Raw genomic sequence first — 16,743 nt, forward strand, 5'->3', positions numbered from 1 at the left:
GGTGTAGAGAAGGATCTTGATCCGAGGCACCAACAGGCTCAAAGCTTTGGCTGTTCCCAGAATGCACAGCACCGCCTCCTCTATAACTCCGCCTCCCAGCACAGGAGCTCAGTTTGTCGGTGCTGCAGTAAGCAGGCACTTAACAGAGGGGCTGCTCCAGGCAGCCCTAAGAAAAGCTTTTTATGAGGTAAAAAGTGAAGACTTCAAGGGCAGCAGCAGGGGTAAATGTCTTCTGACATTCTCTGCTGCAGCTTCAGCTCTCCCCAGCGGCGCTGTACACTCCCGAGCCCTGGTTGCCGGGTACCTACAGCGGAAGCTCCGGTTTACTTCACGTTAGGCACACACGGCTGGTGCTCTCCAGGATCGCGTGGCCGCGCTTCGGGAGGTGGTAAGTGGGACCCGGTCTTTATCGCGATCCGGCGCGTTCAGTGGGAGGCAGGCCGCGCGCGCTGGCGGTGGACACTGTGGATACATGCGATCCCACTAGATCACCAGGGCATGGGCGCAGGTCAGGTTTTCTCTTAAAACCGATTTCTCTGACGTCCTAGTGGATGCTGGGAACTCCGTAAGGACCATGGGGAATAGACGGGCTCCGCAGGAGACTGGGCACTCTAAAAGAAAGATTAGGTACTATCTGGTGTGCACTGGCTCCTCCCTCTATGCCCCTCCTCCAGACCTCAGTTAGATTTCTGTGCCTGGCCGAGCTGGATGCACACTAGGGGCTCTCCTGAGCTCCTAGAAAGAAAGTATATTTTAGGTTTTTTATTTGACAGTGAGACCTGCTGGCAACAGGCTCACTGCAACGAGGGACTAAGGGGAGAAGAAGCGAACCTACCTGCTTGCAGCTAGCTTGGGCTTCTTAGGCTACTGGACACCATTAGCTCCAGAGGGATCGACCGCAGGACCCGTCCTTGGTGTTCGTTCCCGGAGCCGCGCCGCCGTCCCCCTTACAGAGCCAGAAGCATGAAGATGGTCCGGAAAATCGGCGGCAGAAGACTTCAGTCTTCACCAAGGTAGTGCACAGCACTGCAGCTGTGCGCCATTGCTCCTCATGTACACCTCACACTCCGGTCACTGATGGGTGCAGGGCGCTGGGGGGGGGCGCCCTGAGGGCAATATAAACACCTTGGCTGGCAAAATAATCACAATATATAGCCCCAGAGGCTATATATGTGATAAATACCCCTGCCAGAATCCATAAAAAAGCGGGAGAAAAGTCAGCGAAAAAGGGGCGGAGCTATCTCCCTCAGCACACTGGCGCCATTTTCTCTTCACAGTGCAGCTGGAAGACAGCTCCCCAGGCTCTCCCCTGTAGTTTTCAGGCTCAAAGGGTTAAAAAGAGAGGGGGGGCACTAAATTTAGGTGCAATATTGTATATACAAGCAGCTATTGGGGAAAATTCACTCAGTTATAGTGTTAATCCCCACATTATATAGCGCTCTGGTGTGTGCTGGCATACTCTCTCTCTGTCTCCCCAAAGGGCTTTGTGGGGTCCTGTCCTCAGTCAGAGCATTCCCTGTGTGTGTGCGGTGTGTCGGTACGGCTGTGTCGACATGTTTTGATGAGGAGGCTTATGTGGTGACGGAGCAGATGCCGATAAATGTGATGTCGCCCCCTGTGGGGCCGACACCAGAGTGGATGGATAGGTGGAAGGTATTAACCGACAGTGTCAACTCCTTACATAAAAGGCTGGATGACGTAACAGCTATGGGACAGCCGGCTTTTCAGCCCGCGCCTGCCCAGGCGTCTCAAAGGCCATCAGGGGCTCAAAAACGCCCGCTCCCTCAGATGGCAGACACAGATGTCGACACGGAGTCTGACTCCAGTGTCGACGAGGTTGAGACATATACACAATCCACTAGGAACATCCGTGACTTGATCCCGGCAATAAAAAATGTGTTACACATTTCTGACATTAACCCAAGTACCACTAAAAAAGGGTTTTATGTTTGGGGAGAAAAAGCAGGCAGTGTTTTGTTCCCCCATCAGATGAGTGAATGAAGTGTGTGAAAAAGCGTGGGTTCCCCCGATAAGAAACTGGTCATTTCTAAAAAGTTACTGTTGGCGTACCCTTTCCCGCCAGAGGATAAGTTACGCTGGGAGATATCCCCTAGGGTGGATAAGGAGCTCACACGTTTGTCAAAAAAGGTGGCACTGCCGTCTTAGGATACGGCCACTTTGAAGGTACCTGTTGATAAAAAGCAGGAGGCTATACTGAAGTCTGTATTTACACACTCAGGTACTAGACTGAGACCTGCAGATATTGCTGCTGCAGCGTGGTCTGTGACCCTGTCAAACAGGGATACTAGTTTGCTAACATAAGAGCATATTAAAGACGTCGTCTTATATATGAAGGATGCACAGAGGGATATTTTACCGGCTGGCATCCAGAATTAATGTAATGTCCATTCTGTCAGGAGGGTATTAGAGACCCGACACTGGACAGGTGATGCTGATTTTAAAAGGCTCATAGATCTGCCTTATAAGGGTGAGGAATTGTTTGGGGATGGTCTCTGGGACCTCGTATCCACAGCAACAGCTGGGAAGAAAAAATTTTACCTCAGGTTTCCTCACAGCCTAAGAAAGCACTGTATTATCAGGTACAGTCCTTTCAGCTTCAGAAAAGCAAGCGGGTCAAAGGCGCTTCCTTTCTGCACAGAGACAAGGGAAGAGGGAAAAAGCTGCACCAGTCAGCCAGTTCCCAGAATCAAAATTCTTCCCCCGCTTCCTCTGAGCCCACCGCATGACGCGGGGGCTCCACAGGCGTAGCCAAGTACGGTGGGGGGCCGCCTCAAAAATTTCAGCGATCAGTGGGCTCGCTCACAGGATCCCTGGATCCTTCAAGTAGTATCTCAGGGGTACAAGCTGGAATTCGAGATGTCACCCCCCCCGCCGTTTTCCTCAAATCTGCCTTGCCGACAACTCCCTCGGGCAGGGAGGCTGTGCTAGAGGCAATTCACAAGCTGTATTCCCAGCAGGTGATAGTCAAGGTGCCCCTACTTCAACAAGGAGGGGGTTACTATTCCACACTGTTTGTGGTACCGAAACCGGACGGTTCGGTGAGACCCATTTTAAATTTGAAATCCTTGAACACATACATAAAAAAAAATTCAAGTTCAAGATGGAATCGCTCAGGGCGGTTATTGCAAGCCTGAACGAGGGGGATTACATGGTATCCCTGGACATCAAGGATGCTTACCTGCATGTCCCCATTTACCATCCTCACCAGGAGTACCTCAGATTTGTGGTACAGGATTGCCATTACCAATTCCAGACACTGCCGTTTGGACTGTCCACGGCACCGAGGGTGTTTACCAAGGTAATGGCAGAAATGATGATACTCCTTCGAAAAAAGGGAGTTTTAATTATCCCGTACTTGGACGTTCTCCTTATAAGGGCGAGGTCCAAGGAGCAGTTGTTGGTCGGAATAGCACTATCTCGGGAAGTGCTACAACAGCACGGATGGATTCTAAATATTCCACAGCTGGTTCCTTCCACACGCCTACTGTTCCTGGGGATGGTTCTGGACACAGAACAGAAAAAAGTGTTTCTCTATCGTCCTAGTGGATGCTGGGGTTCCTGAAAGGACCATGGGGAATAGCGGCTCCGCAGGAGACAGGGCACAAAAAGTAAAGCTTTTCCAGATCAGGTGGTGTGCACTGGCTCCTCCCCCTATGACCCTCCTCCAGACTCCAGTTAGATTTTTGTGCCCGGCCGAGAAGGGTGCAATCTAGGTGGCTCTCCTAAAGAGCTGCTTAGAGAAAGTTTAGCTTAGGTTTTTTATTTTACAGTGAGTCCTGCTGGCAACAGGATCACTGCAACGAGGGACTGAGGGGAGAAGAAGTGAACTCACCTGCGTGCAGGATGGATTGGCTTCTTGGCTACTGGACATTAGCTCCAGAGGGACGATCACAGGTACAGCCTGGATGGTCACCGGAGCCGCGCCGCCGGCCCCCTTGCAGATGCTGAAGTTAGAAGAGGTCCAGAATCGGCGGCTGAAGACTCTGACAGTCTTCTAAAGGTAGCGCACAGCACTGCAGCTGTGCGCCATTTTCCTCTCAGCACACTTCACACGCTGTCACTGAGGGTGCAGGGCGCTGGGGGGGGGCGCCCTGGGAGGCAAATGTAAACCTATATACTGGCTAAAAATACCTCACATATAGCCCCCAGAGGCTATATGGAGATATTTAACCCCTGCCAAACTTCACTAAAGAGCGGGAGACGAGCCCGCCGTAAAAGGGGCGGGGCCTATCTCCTCAGCACACAGCGCCATTTTTTCTCTCACAGAAAGGCTGGAGAGAAGGCTCCCAGGCTCTCCCCTGCACTGCACTACAGAAACAGGGTTTAAACAGAGAGGGGGGGCACAAATTGGCGATATAAATATATATATAAAGATGCTATTAGGGAGAAACACTTATATAAGGTTGTCCCTATGTAATTATAGCGTTTTTTGGTGTGTGCTGGCAAACTCTCCCTCTGTCTCTCCAAAGGGCTGGTGGGGTCCTGTCCTCTGTCAGAGCATTCCAGGTGTGTGTGCTGTGTGTCGGTACGTGTGTGTCGACATGTATGAGGACGATGCTGGAGGAGGCGGAGAAATTGCCTGTAATGGTGATGTCACTCTCTAGGGAGTCGACACCGGAATGGATGGCTTATTTAGGGAATTACGTGAGAATGTCAACACGCTGCAAGGTCGGTTGACGACATGAGACGGCCGACAAACAATTAGTAACGGTCCAGGCGTCTCAGAAACACCGTCAGGGTTTTTTTTATAAAAAACGCCCATTTACCTCAGTCGGTCGACACAGACACAGACACGGACACTGAATCCAGTGTCGACGGTGAATAAACAAACGTATTCCTCATTAGGGCCACACGTTAAGGGCAATGAAGGAGCTGTTACATATTTCTGATACTACAAGTACCACAAAAAAGGGTATTATGTGGAAGTGAAAAAACTACCTGTAGTTTTTCCTGAATCAGATAAAATAAAATGAAGTGTGTGATGATGCGTGGGTTTACCCCGATAGCAAATATTGGCGTTATACCCTTTCCCGCCAGAAGTTAGGGCGCGTTGGGAAACACCCCTTAGGGTGGATAAGGCGCTCACACGCTTATCAAGTGGCGTTACCGTCTCCAAATACGGCCGCCCTCAAGGAGCCAGCTGATAGGCAGCTGGAAAAATATCCTAAAAAGTATATACACACAGACGGTGGCTATACTGCGACCAGCGATCGCCATCAGCCTGGAGATGCAGTGCTGGGTTGGCTTGGTCGAATTCCCTGACTAAAAATATTTTATTGATATAGAGCATTTAATAGGATGCATTCTATATATATGTATGCGAGATGCACAGAGGGATATTTGCACTCTGGCATCAAGATAAGTGCGTTGTCCATATCTCCCAGAAGATGTCATGGACACGACAGTGGTCAGGTGATACAGATCCCATACGGCACATGGAAGTATTGCCGTATAAAGGGAAGGAGTTATTTGGGGTCGGTCCGTCGGACCTGGGGGCCACGGCCACAGCTGGGAAATCCAACCTTTTTACCCCAAGTTACATCTCAGCAGAAAAAGACACTGTCTTTTCAGCCTCAATCCTTCCGTTCCCATGTGGGCAAGCGGGCAAAAGGCCAGTCATATCTGCCCAGACATAGAGGAAAGGGAAGTAGACTGCAGCAGGCAGCCCCTTCCCAGGAAAAGAAGCCCTCCACCAGTGGGGGGGTAGTCTCAAGAGTCTCAGCGCGCAGTGGGATCACTCGCAAGTTGACCCCTAGATCATACAAGTATTATCCCAGGGGTACAGATTGGAGAGTCGAGACATTTTTTCCTCGCAGGTTCCTGAAGCCTGCTTTACCAACGGCTCCCTCCGACAAGGAGGCAGTATTGGGAAAAAATTCACAAGCTGTATTTCCAGCAGGTGATAATCAAAGTACCCCTCCTACAACAAGGAAAAGGGTATTAGTCCTCCACACTATATTGTGGTACTGAAGCCAGACGGCTTGGTGAGACATAGTCTAAATCTGAAATCTTTGAACACTTACATAAAAAGGTTCAAATCAAGATGGAGTCACTCAGAGCAGTGATAGAGAACCGGAAGAAAGGGGACTATATGGTGTCCCTGGACATCAAGGATTACCTCCATGTCCAAATTTGCCCTTCTCAACAAGGGTACCTCTGGTTCGTGATACAGAACTGTCAATATCAGTTTCAGACGCTGCCGTTGAATTATCCACGGCACCCCGGGCCTTTACCAAGGTAATGGCCGAAAAGATGATTCTTAAAAGAAGAAAGGCATCTAAATTATCCCTTACTTGGACGATATCCTGAAAGGGACAAGTTTCCAGAGAACAGTTGGAGGTCGGAAAAGAACTATCTAAAGTAGTTCTACGACAGCACGAGTGGATTCTAAATATTCCAAAAATCGCAGCTGTTTTCCGATGATACGTCTGCTGTTCCTAGGAATGATTCTGGGCATAGTCCAGAAAGAGGTATTTCTCCTGGAGGGGAAAGCCAGGGAGTTATCCGACCTAGTCAGAAACCTCCTAAATCCAGGCCAAGTATCAGTGCATCAATGCACAGGAGTCCTGGGAAAAATGGTGGCTTCTTACGAAGCGATTCCATTCGGCAGATCTCACGCAAAAACTTTTCAGGGGGATTTGCTGGACGAATGGTCCGGATCGCATCTTCAGATGCATCAGCGGATAACCCTGTCTCCAATGACAAGGGTGTCTCTTCTGTGGGGGCTGCAGAGTGCTCATCTTCTAGAGGGCAGCACATTCAGCATTCAGGACTGTGTTCTGGTGACCACGGATGCCAGCCTGAGAGGCTGGGAAACAGTCACACAAGGAAGAAATTTCCAAGGAAGTGTGGTCAAGTCTGGAGATTTTTCTCCACATGAATATACTGGAGCTAAGGGCAATTTACGATGCTCTGAGCCTAGGAAGACCTCTGCTTCAAAGTCAACCGGTGCTGATCCAGTAGGACATCATCATGGCAGTCGCCCACGTAAACAGTCGGGGCGGCACAAGAAGCAGGAGGACAATGACAGCAAGGATTCTTCGCTGGGCGAAAGATCATGTGATAACACTGTCAGCAGTGTTCATTCCGGGAGTGGACAACTAGGAAGATTTCCTCAGCATAAATGAATTCCACCCGGAAAAGTGGGAACTTCATCTGGAAGTTTCCACATGTTTGTAAACCGTTGGGAAAGACCAAAGGTGGTTATGATGGCGTCCCACATGAAGCGCCAGGTCTAGAGACCCTCAGGCAATAGCTGGGACGCTCTGGTAACACCGTGGGTGTACCAGTCGGTGTATGTGTTCCCTCCTCTGCCTTTCATACCCAGTGTATGGAGAATGATAGGAAGGAGAGGAGTAAGAACTATACTCGTGGTTCCGGTTTGGGCCAAGACGAACTTGGTACCCGGAACTTCAAGAGTTACTAGAAAGGATCTTGATTCAGCAAGAATCATGTCTGTTCCATGACTTACCGCAGCTGCGTTGACGCCAGGGCGGGTGAACGCCGGATCCTAAGGGAAAAAGGCATTCCGGAAGAGGTCATCCCTACCCTGGTCAGAGCCAGGAAGGAGGTGACCGCACAACATTATCACCGCTTAGGTGAGAATATGTTCCATGGTGTGAGGCCAGGAAGGCTCCACGGAAGAATTTCAACTAGGTTAATTCCTACATTTCCTGCAAGCAGGAGTGTATATGGGTCTCAAATTGGGGTCCATTAAGGTTCAAATTTCGACCGGTCGATTTTCTTCCAGAAAGAAATTGGCTTCAGTTCCTGAAGTCCAGAAGTTGTTAAGGGAGTACTGCATATACAACCCCTTTTTGATGTCTCCAGTGGCACTGGGCGATCTCAACGTAGTTTGGGATTCCTAAAATCACATTGTTTTAAACAACTCAAATCTGTGGATTTGATATATCTCACATGGAAAGTGACCATGCTGTTAGTCCTGGCCTCGGCCAGGCGAGTGTCAGAATTGGCGGTTTTATCTCACAAAGCCATATCTGATTGTCCATTCGGACAGAGCAAAGCTGTGGACTCGTCCCCAGTTTCTCCCTAAGGTGGTGTCAGCGTTTCACCTGAACCAGCTTATTGTGGTGCCTGCGGCTACTGGGGACTTGGAGGACTCCAAGTTGCTGGATGTTGTCAGGGCCCTGAAAATATAGTTTCCAGGTCGGCTGGAGTCAGGAAATCTGACTTGCTGTTTATCCTGTATGCACCCAACAAGCTGGGTGCTCCTGCTTCTAAGCAGACTATTGCTCGTTGGATTTGTAGTACAATTCAGCTTGCACATTCTGTGGCAGGCTTGCCACAGCAAAAAATATGTAAATGCCCATTCCACAAGGAAGGTGGGCTCATCTTGGGCGGCTGCCCGAGGGGTCTCGGCATTACAACTCTGCCGAGCAGCTACGTGGTCGGGGGAGAACACGTTTGTAAAATTTTACAAATTTGATACCCTGGCAAAAGAGGACCTGGAGTTCTCTCATTCGGTGCTGCAGAGTCATCCGCACTCTCCCGCCCGTTTGGGAGCTTTGGTATAATCCCCATGGTCCTTTCAGGAACCCCAGCATCCACTAGGACGATAGAGAAAATAAGAATTTACTTACCGATAATTCTATTTCTCGGAGTCCGTAGTGGATGCTGGGCGCCCATCCCAAGTGCGGATTATTCTGCAATACTTGTACATAGTTATTGTTACAAAAATCGGGTTATTGTTGTAGGAAGCCGTCTTTCAGAGGCTCCTTTTGTTATCATACTGTTAACTGGGTTTAGATCACAAGTTGTACGGTGTGATTGGTGTGGCTGGTATGAGTCTTACCCGGGATTCAAAATCCTCCCTTATTGTGTACGCTCGTCCGGGCACAGTACCTAACTGGAGTCTGGAGGAGGGTCATAGGGGGAGGAGCCAGTGCACACCACCTGATCTGGAAAAGCTTTACTTTTTGTGCCCTGTCTCCTGCGGAGCCGCTATTCCCCATGGTCCTTTCAGGAACCCCAGCATCCACTACGGACTCCGAGAAATAGAATTATCGGTAAGTAAATTCTTATTTTCTCCCGCAGGAGAAAGCCAAGGAGCTGTCATCTCTAGTCAGAGACCTCCTGAAACCAAAACAGGTATCGGTGCATCACTGCACACGAATCCACGGAAAACTGGTAGCTTCATACGAAGCAATTCCATTCGGCAGGTTCCATGCAAGAACCTTTCAGTGGGACCTCTTGGACAAGTGGTCGGAATCGCATCTTCAGATGCATCGGCTGATAACCCTGTCTCCAAGGACCAGGCTGTCTCTGTTGTGGTGGCTGCAGAGTGCTCTTCTTCTAGAGGGCCGCAGATTCGGCATACAGGACTGGGTCCTGGTGACCACGGATGCCAGCCTTCGAGGCTGGGGGGCAGTCACACAGGGAAGAAATTTCCAAGGACTTTGGTCAAGTCAGGAGTCGTCCCTACACATAAATATTCTGGAACTGAGGGCCATTTACAATGTCCTAAGTCAGGCAAGGCCCCTGCTTCAAAACCAGCCGGTACTGATTCAATCAGACAACATCACGGCAGTCGCCCATGTAAACCGACAGGGCGGCACAAGAAGCAGGATGGCGATGGCAGAAGCCACAAGGATTCTCCGATGGGCGGAAAATCACGTCTTAGCACTGTCAGCAGTGTTCATTCCGGGAGTGGACAACTGGGAAGCAGACTTCCTCAGCAGACGCGACCTACACCCGGGAGAGTGGGGACTTCATCCAGAAGTCTTCCAACTGTTGGTAAACCGTTGGGAAAGGCCACAGGTGGACATGATGGCGTCCCGCCTCAACAAAAAGCTAAAGAGATATTGCGCCAGGTCAAGGGACCCTCAGGCGATAGCTGTGGACGCTCTAGTGACACCGTGGGTGTACCAGTCGGTTAATGTGTTCCCTCCTCTGCCGCTCATACCAAAGGTACTGAGAATAATAAGAAGGTGAGGAGTAAGAACGATACTCGTGGTTCCGGATTGGCCAAGAAGAGCTTGGTACCCAGAACTTCAAAAAATGATATCAGAGGACCCATGGCCTCTACCGCTCAGACAGGATCTGCTACAGCAGGGGCCCTGTCTGTTCCAAGACTTACCGCGGCTGCGTTTGACGGCATGGCGGTTGAATTCCGGATCCTAAAGGAAAAGGGCATTCCGGAGGAAGTCATTCCTACGCTGATAAAAGCCAGGAAAGAAGTAACCGCAAACCATTATCACCGTATTTGGCGAAAATATGTTGCGTGGTGTGCGGCCAGGAAGGCCCCTACAGAGGAATTTCAGCTGGGTCGTTTTCTGCACTTCCTACAGTCGGGAGTGACTATGGGCCTAAAATTGGGTTCCATTAAGGTCCAGATTTCGGCTCTGTCGATTTTCTTCCAGAAAGAACTGGCTTAAATGCCTGAAGTTCAGACATTTGTAAAGGGAGTGCTACATATTCAGCCCCCTTTTGTGCCTCCTGTGGCACCTTGGGATCTCAACGTGGTGTTGAGTTTCCTGAAATCACATTGGTTTGAGCCACTTAAAACTGTGGATCTGAAATATCTCACGTGGAAAGTGGTCATGTTATTGGCCTTGGCTTCGGCCAGGCGTGTGTCAGAATTGGCGGCTTTGTCATGTAAAAGCCCTTATCTGATTTTCCATATGGATAGGGCAGAATTGAGGACTCGTCCCCAGTTTCTCCCTAAGGTGGTATCAGCTTTTCACTTGAACCAACCTATTGTAGTGCCTGCGGCTACTAGGGACTTGGAAGATTCCAAGTTACTGGACGTAGTCAGGGCCTTAAAAATTTATGTTTCCAGGACGGCTGGAGTCAGGAAAACTGACTCGCTTTTTATCCTGTATGCACCCAATAAACTAGGTGCTCCTGCTTCTAAGCAGACTATTGCTCGCTGGATTTGTAGCACAATTCAGCTGGTGCATTCTGCGGCTGGATTGCCGCATCCTAAATCAGTAAAAGCCCATTCCACGAGGAAAGTGGGCTCTTCTTGGGCGGCTGCCCGAGGGGTCTCGGCTTTACAACTTTGCCGAGCTGCAACTTGGTCAGGGGCAAACACGTTTGCTAAATTCTACAAATTTGATACCCTGGCTGAGGAGGACCTTGAGTTCTCTCATTCGGTGCTGCAGAGTCATCCGCACTCTCCCGCCCGTTTGGGAGCTTTGGTATAATCCCCATGGTCCTTACGGAGTTCCCAGCATCCACTAGGACGTCAGAGAAAATAAGATTTTACTCACCGGTAAATCTATTTCTCGTAGTCCGTAGTGGATGCTGGGCGCCCATCCCAAGTGCGGATTGTCTGCAATACTTGTATATAGTTATTGCCTAACTAAAGGGTTATTGTTGAGCCATCTGTTGTGAGGCTCAGTTATATTTCATACTGTTAACTGGGTATAGTATCACGAGTTATACGGTGTGATTGGTGTGGCTGGTATGAGTCTTACCCGGGATTCCAAAAATCCTTCCTTATTGTGTCAGCTCTTCCGGGCACAGTGTCCTAACTGAGGTCTGGAGGAGGGGCATAGAGGGAGGAGCCAGTGCACACCAGATAGTACCTAATCTTTCTTTTAGAGTGCCCAGTCTCCTGCGGAGCCCGTCTATTCCCCATGGTCCTTACGGAGTTCCCAGCATCCACTACGGACTACGAGAAATAGATTTACCGGTGAGTAAAATCTTATTTTTAATATCGCCCACAGTACCCGGTGGTTTTGCCAGCATGGGGGATAAGGCTTAGACCTGAAGCCCCTCCCCCAGCCCCAGGGCGCCATTTCCAGCAAGTGTTCCCGCCCTGGAGCTGCATCTCTGTCTTTCCTCACTCCCTGTCAGTGTCTGCGGCGCCATTACTCATCAGCTCACTGTTCCTGGGACTACTTGGGCAAATCATCCTATGTAAAGCCGCCTGGTTGTCAGTGCTGTGACTTTACATGACACTTAAGTATTCTACCTGCCTTTTTAGTCAGTGTTAGTAAGAAAGAGTGCATTTAGTCAGGGGTTTATAGTACAATTACCCTGTGATATACATCCAGTTTCTTACTGTGTAGTGTTATATCTATTGACTATATAGCTGTGTAAGCTAGTCCAGTGCAGTATTATTGTCTGTAATAACCTCTGCATTGTACAAACTGTGATTATTTGTGTGTGCATTGATAGCTGAGTGGTGTCCATCTCGTGTCTTTCACTCAACTTGCTATCCCTATATTCTATAACCTGAGGGGGCTTGGTGCGTCAGGTGTTATTTAATATAGGATTTTCACAAAGATATACTGTATTACGTATTTTTCTCTGTGATTTAGTCACCATATCTCTCCTTTATCTCTGCTGGTGCTGACTACACTGCGCAGGGGTTTGGGTTTAGGGATATAGTGCTGCTAATAATTGTACTGTGTTACCTCATACTGCAAGTTATATCATGTCTGCTTCTGAGGGTAACTGTTCTGGGGCGGAACACACTGCTGGTGTTGCTGAAGCCACAGGCACATATGGGGAGAATATAGCACGTGCTGCACCACTTTTCACGTGCTGCACCACTTCTCTGGAATTCCCTACCTCTCCCCCTCAGACTCTCCACCTCTCTACAAAACTTCAAACGGGCTCTCAAGACCCACTTCTTCACCAAACCCAGCCAAATCTCATCCTAACCCTCTGTTCTACACTCTCCATGTACCCCATCTGTGTCACCCCTGTCTGTCTACCCCTCCCCTTTAGAATGTAAGCTCTCACGAGCAGGGCCCTCTTCTCTCATGTGCTTATCCTTTTTTACTTTAATAATCTTCAACTGCATCAACTCCAGCAGTCTTCTGCCACCTGATACTTATTCCAGTGTCATCTGCTGATGTAACTATGTTTATTTACCCTGTACTTGTCCTATACTGTCATCAACTGTAAGTTGCTGTTTTCCTGTTTGATTAATCATGTACTCTGTAATTGGGCGCTGCGGAACCCTTGTGGCACCATTTAAATAAAGGATATTAATAATAATAATAGCAGCAGTGGGCTCTGGTTCTGGGGGCTCCTTGCTCCCCATTGGGACTGTGGCAACGGAGGCACATACTGACCCTTCGTGGGACGCTTTTTCTATGCTTCTGCATACGCTAGTTAATAAACGAACACCCCCTATGGCACCCCCAATGCCGGTACAACCGTATGTGGTCCCTGCAGCTAACCTGCCGTGGGCGGACGATTTATCTGCTCAATTAAAAAAGTTGAACCAGTCTCTGACTACTAAAAAGTCTGACCAACGCTCGCTTAGGTCCAAGAGGTCCTCTAAGCGAGCGCTGGTCTCCTCAAAATCCACTGCTGTCACTGACACCTCGTCTGATGAAGACAGCACATACACTGACCCCACAGGTTCTGACTCAGATACGGCTGATGGGGAGGGTAGTTCACATGTGGATGTTCCTGATCTTTTGGAGGCTATTAAGTTAATTTTGCAGATTACGGATGATCCCGAGACATCCGTTCCTCCTAAGAAACAAGATAGGTTCAAGCGTCAGAAGGTGGTTAAACAAGTTTTACCTCACTCTGACCACCTAGTGGATATACGTCAGGAACCCTGGCAAAGCCCGGGTACGAAGTTTGTGCCTCAAAAGAAGATGCTGGCTCGCTATCCCCTCACGCCAGAGCTGTCTAAGAATTGGGAAACGCCTCCTCCAGTAGACTCACATGTGGCTAGGATGGTGGTTTCCTCAGCTCTACCTGTCACTACCGTCACGTCTCTAAAAGAGCCTACGGATAAACGTGTCGAGGGTTGTCTAAAAGCGATTTACACCCTCACGGGTGCTGCACAAAGGCCCACTATTGCAGCTACATGGTCGGCAGAGGCTATTGAAGCATGGGCCTTGGAGTTAGAGGCTGAAATCTCCTCTGACCATGCTAGACAATGCTCGTCATATATTGTCACAACTTCTCGCTATATTAAAGAGGCGGCTTCTGATGCCGGTATCCTAGCAGCCAAGGCCTCTACTACGTCAGTCCTGGCTACCAGGATATTGTGGCTGAGATCCTGGTCTGTGGATCTGGACTCTAGAAAAACCCTGGAGGTACTCCCTTTCAAGGGGGATATTCTGTTTGGGGAGGACTTAAATAAGATAGTGGCTGACTTGGCTGCCTATCTGCCTAATACAGCTCCTTCTGTGTCGAAGGCCAAAGGCACGTCCTTTCGTCCTTCAGGTAGAGCAAAAGGTCAGGCGTACCATAAGCAGGCCCGCACTTCCAAACCTGGTAAGCCAAAGCCCAAAAGAGCCTGGGCTGCCCGTCAGCCAGCAGCCAAGACCGATAAGCCTGCCGCATGACGGGGCGGGCCTTCCCCTGGGGGATCCCAGGGTGGGGGGCCGGCTTCTAGGGTATACCCAGGAATGGTTGAAGACCACTTCTGATGCCTGGGTACGGGAAGTCGTCACTCGAGGTTACGCCAAAGCCTTCAAAAACCGACCCCCTCATCGATTTTGCCAAACAGACGTCCCGTCGGACCAGACAAAGGCAAACACTCTGCATTCAGTGGTACAGACCCTCCTGGATACAGGAGTCGTAGTACAGGTGCCTCTTGCTCAGAGGGGCCGTGGGTACTATTCTCCGCTGTTTCTAGTCCTGAAACCGAATGGGTCCTCCCGGCCCATTCTCAACCTCAAGGCACTGAACAAATTTGTGAAGGTTTCCAAGTTCCGTATGGAAACCCTTCGCTCTATAGTTCTGGCCTTGGAACCTGGGGACTACATGGTCTCCCTGGACATACAGGATGCTTACCTGCATATTCCTATAGCAGTGTCACATCAACAATACCTGAGGTTCGCTATTGGCAACCGCCATTACCAGTTTCGGGCGTTACCTTTTGGTTTAACAACGGCTCCGCGAGTCTTCACCAAAGTCATGGCGTGATGACGGTGGTACTCCGCCGTCAAGGGGTCAGGATACTGCCGTATCTGGACGACTTGTTAATCCTGGCAAATTCCCCAGATCTTCTCCTGCGTCATCTGGATATGACGGTCCGGTTTCTACAAGCCCACGGGTGGCTCATCAACTGGAAGAAATCCTCCCTGGGCCCTGCTCAGAGCATGGTGCATCTGGGAGCGCTGTTGGACACTCACAACCAGAGGTTGTTCTTGTCTCAGGAGAAAGTCCTGAAACTTCAGGACAGGATTCGTTGCTTCCTTTCTCGTCCGCAAGTGTCGATACATTTGGCAATGCAGGTGCTGGGCCACATGGTATCGGCATTCGACATGGTGGAGTATGCTCAATTCCATTCTCGCCCCCTCCAGAAGCTGATTCTAGCCAAATGGGACGGCCTGCCTCACCGGATCAGGTCTCACACGTTCTCTTTGACTCCAGAGGTCCGTCTGTCGCTGCTCTGGTGGCTCCTGGACCGACAATTGTGCAGAGGCCGTCCCTTCTGGATATCCAACTGGGTCCTGTTGACGACAGATGCCAGTCTAAGAGGTTGGGGCGCGGTGCTGGAGCAGCACTCCTTGCAGGGTCGGTGGACCAAGGAGGAATCTCTCCTCTCGATCAACATTCTGGAATTGCGGGCGGTCTTCAATGCGTTGAACCTAGCCCAACATTTGATTCAGAACCGTCCTGTTCAAGTACAGTCGGACAACGCCACCACATTGGCTTACATAAATCATCAAGGCGGCACTCGAAGCCGTTTGGCAATGAAGGAAGCCTTACGGATTCTACGTTGGGCAAAACGCCATCTACCGGCAATATCGGCAATATTCATTCCGGGAGTCCTGAATTGGTAAGCAGACTTTCTTAGTCGTCAGGACGTGCATGCCGGCGAGTGGGGCCTCCATCCAGAAGTGTTTCAACTCCTTGTGGAAAGGTGGGGTCTTCCAGATGTGGATCTGATGGCGTCTCGACACAATCGCAAGGTTCCGGTCTTCGGAGCAAAGACAAGGGATCCTCAAGCAGCATTCGTGGATGCGCTGGCAGTGCCGTGGAGGTTTCGGCTGCCGTACGTGTTCCCTCCGGTGTCACTCCTGCCCAGGGTAATTCGGAAGTTCAAGCAAGAAAAAGGAAATCTGCTTCTCATAGCTCCGGCGTGGCCCAGACGGCACTGGTTCTCAGACCTGCACGGCCTATCGTCAGAGCGTCCACTTCTACTTCCACAACGCCCAGACCTCCTCGTTCAGGGCCCCTGTGTCTACCAGGACCTAGCCCGGCTGTCTTTGACGGCGTGGCTCTTGAAGCTTCCGTCTTAAGAGCTAAGGGTTTTTCTGAAGAGGTCATTAAAACTATGTTGCGGGCTCGGAAACCGGCCTCTGCCCGGATTTACCATCGGGTCTGGCATTCCTACTTTGTTTGGTGCGCATCTAACCATTATGACGCTTCCAAGTTTAGTACAGCCAAACTTTTGGCTTTTCTAAAGCAGGGCCTAGATTTAGGCCTGCGTCTGGCCTTCCTCAAGGTTCATATTTCTGCCTTGTCGGTGTGGTTTCAGAGAAATATTGCGACTTTACCTGATGTTCATACTTTCACTCAGGGTGTGTTGCGTATCCAACCTCCCTATGTCCCGCCTGTGGCTCCTTGGGACTTGTTGGTGATTTTGGAGGCGTTACAGGAGCCTCCATTTGAACCTCTTGGTTCAAGCTGACCTTAAGTGGCTTTCCCTTAAGGTGGTGTTCTTGCTGACTATTGCCTCTGCTAGAAGAGTGTCGGATTTGGGTGCCTTGTCTTGGAGTTCCCCATATCTGATTTTTCACCGTGACCGGGCGGTTCTTAGGACTCGTCCCG

At 50.0% G+C, this 16,743-nt stretch overlaps 1 protein-coding gene across 8 annotated transcripts in view; it reads left to right on the plus strand.

The window, feature by feature from the left end:
* The window catches only part of SBF1 (SET binding factor 1), a 421,239-nt gene that overhangs the window by 242,661 nt on the left and 161,835 nt on the right, over positions 1–16,743 (plus strand). The window lies entirely within an intron of this gene.

This window comes from Pseudophryne corroboree, chromosome 6, assembly GCF_028390025.1.
Source record: "Pseudophryne corroboree isolate aPseCor3 chromosome 6, aPseCor3.hap2, whole genome shotgun sequence".
NCBI classification, from domain to species: domain Eukaryota; kingdom Metazoa; phylum Chordata; class Amphibia; order Anura; family Myobatrachidae; genus Pseudophryne; species Pseudophryne corroboree.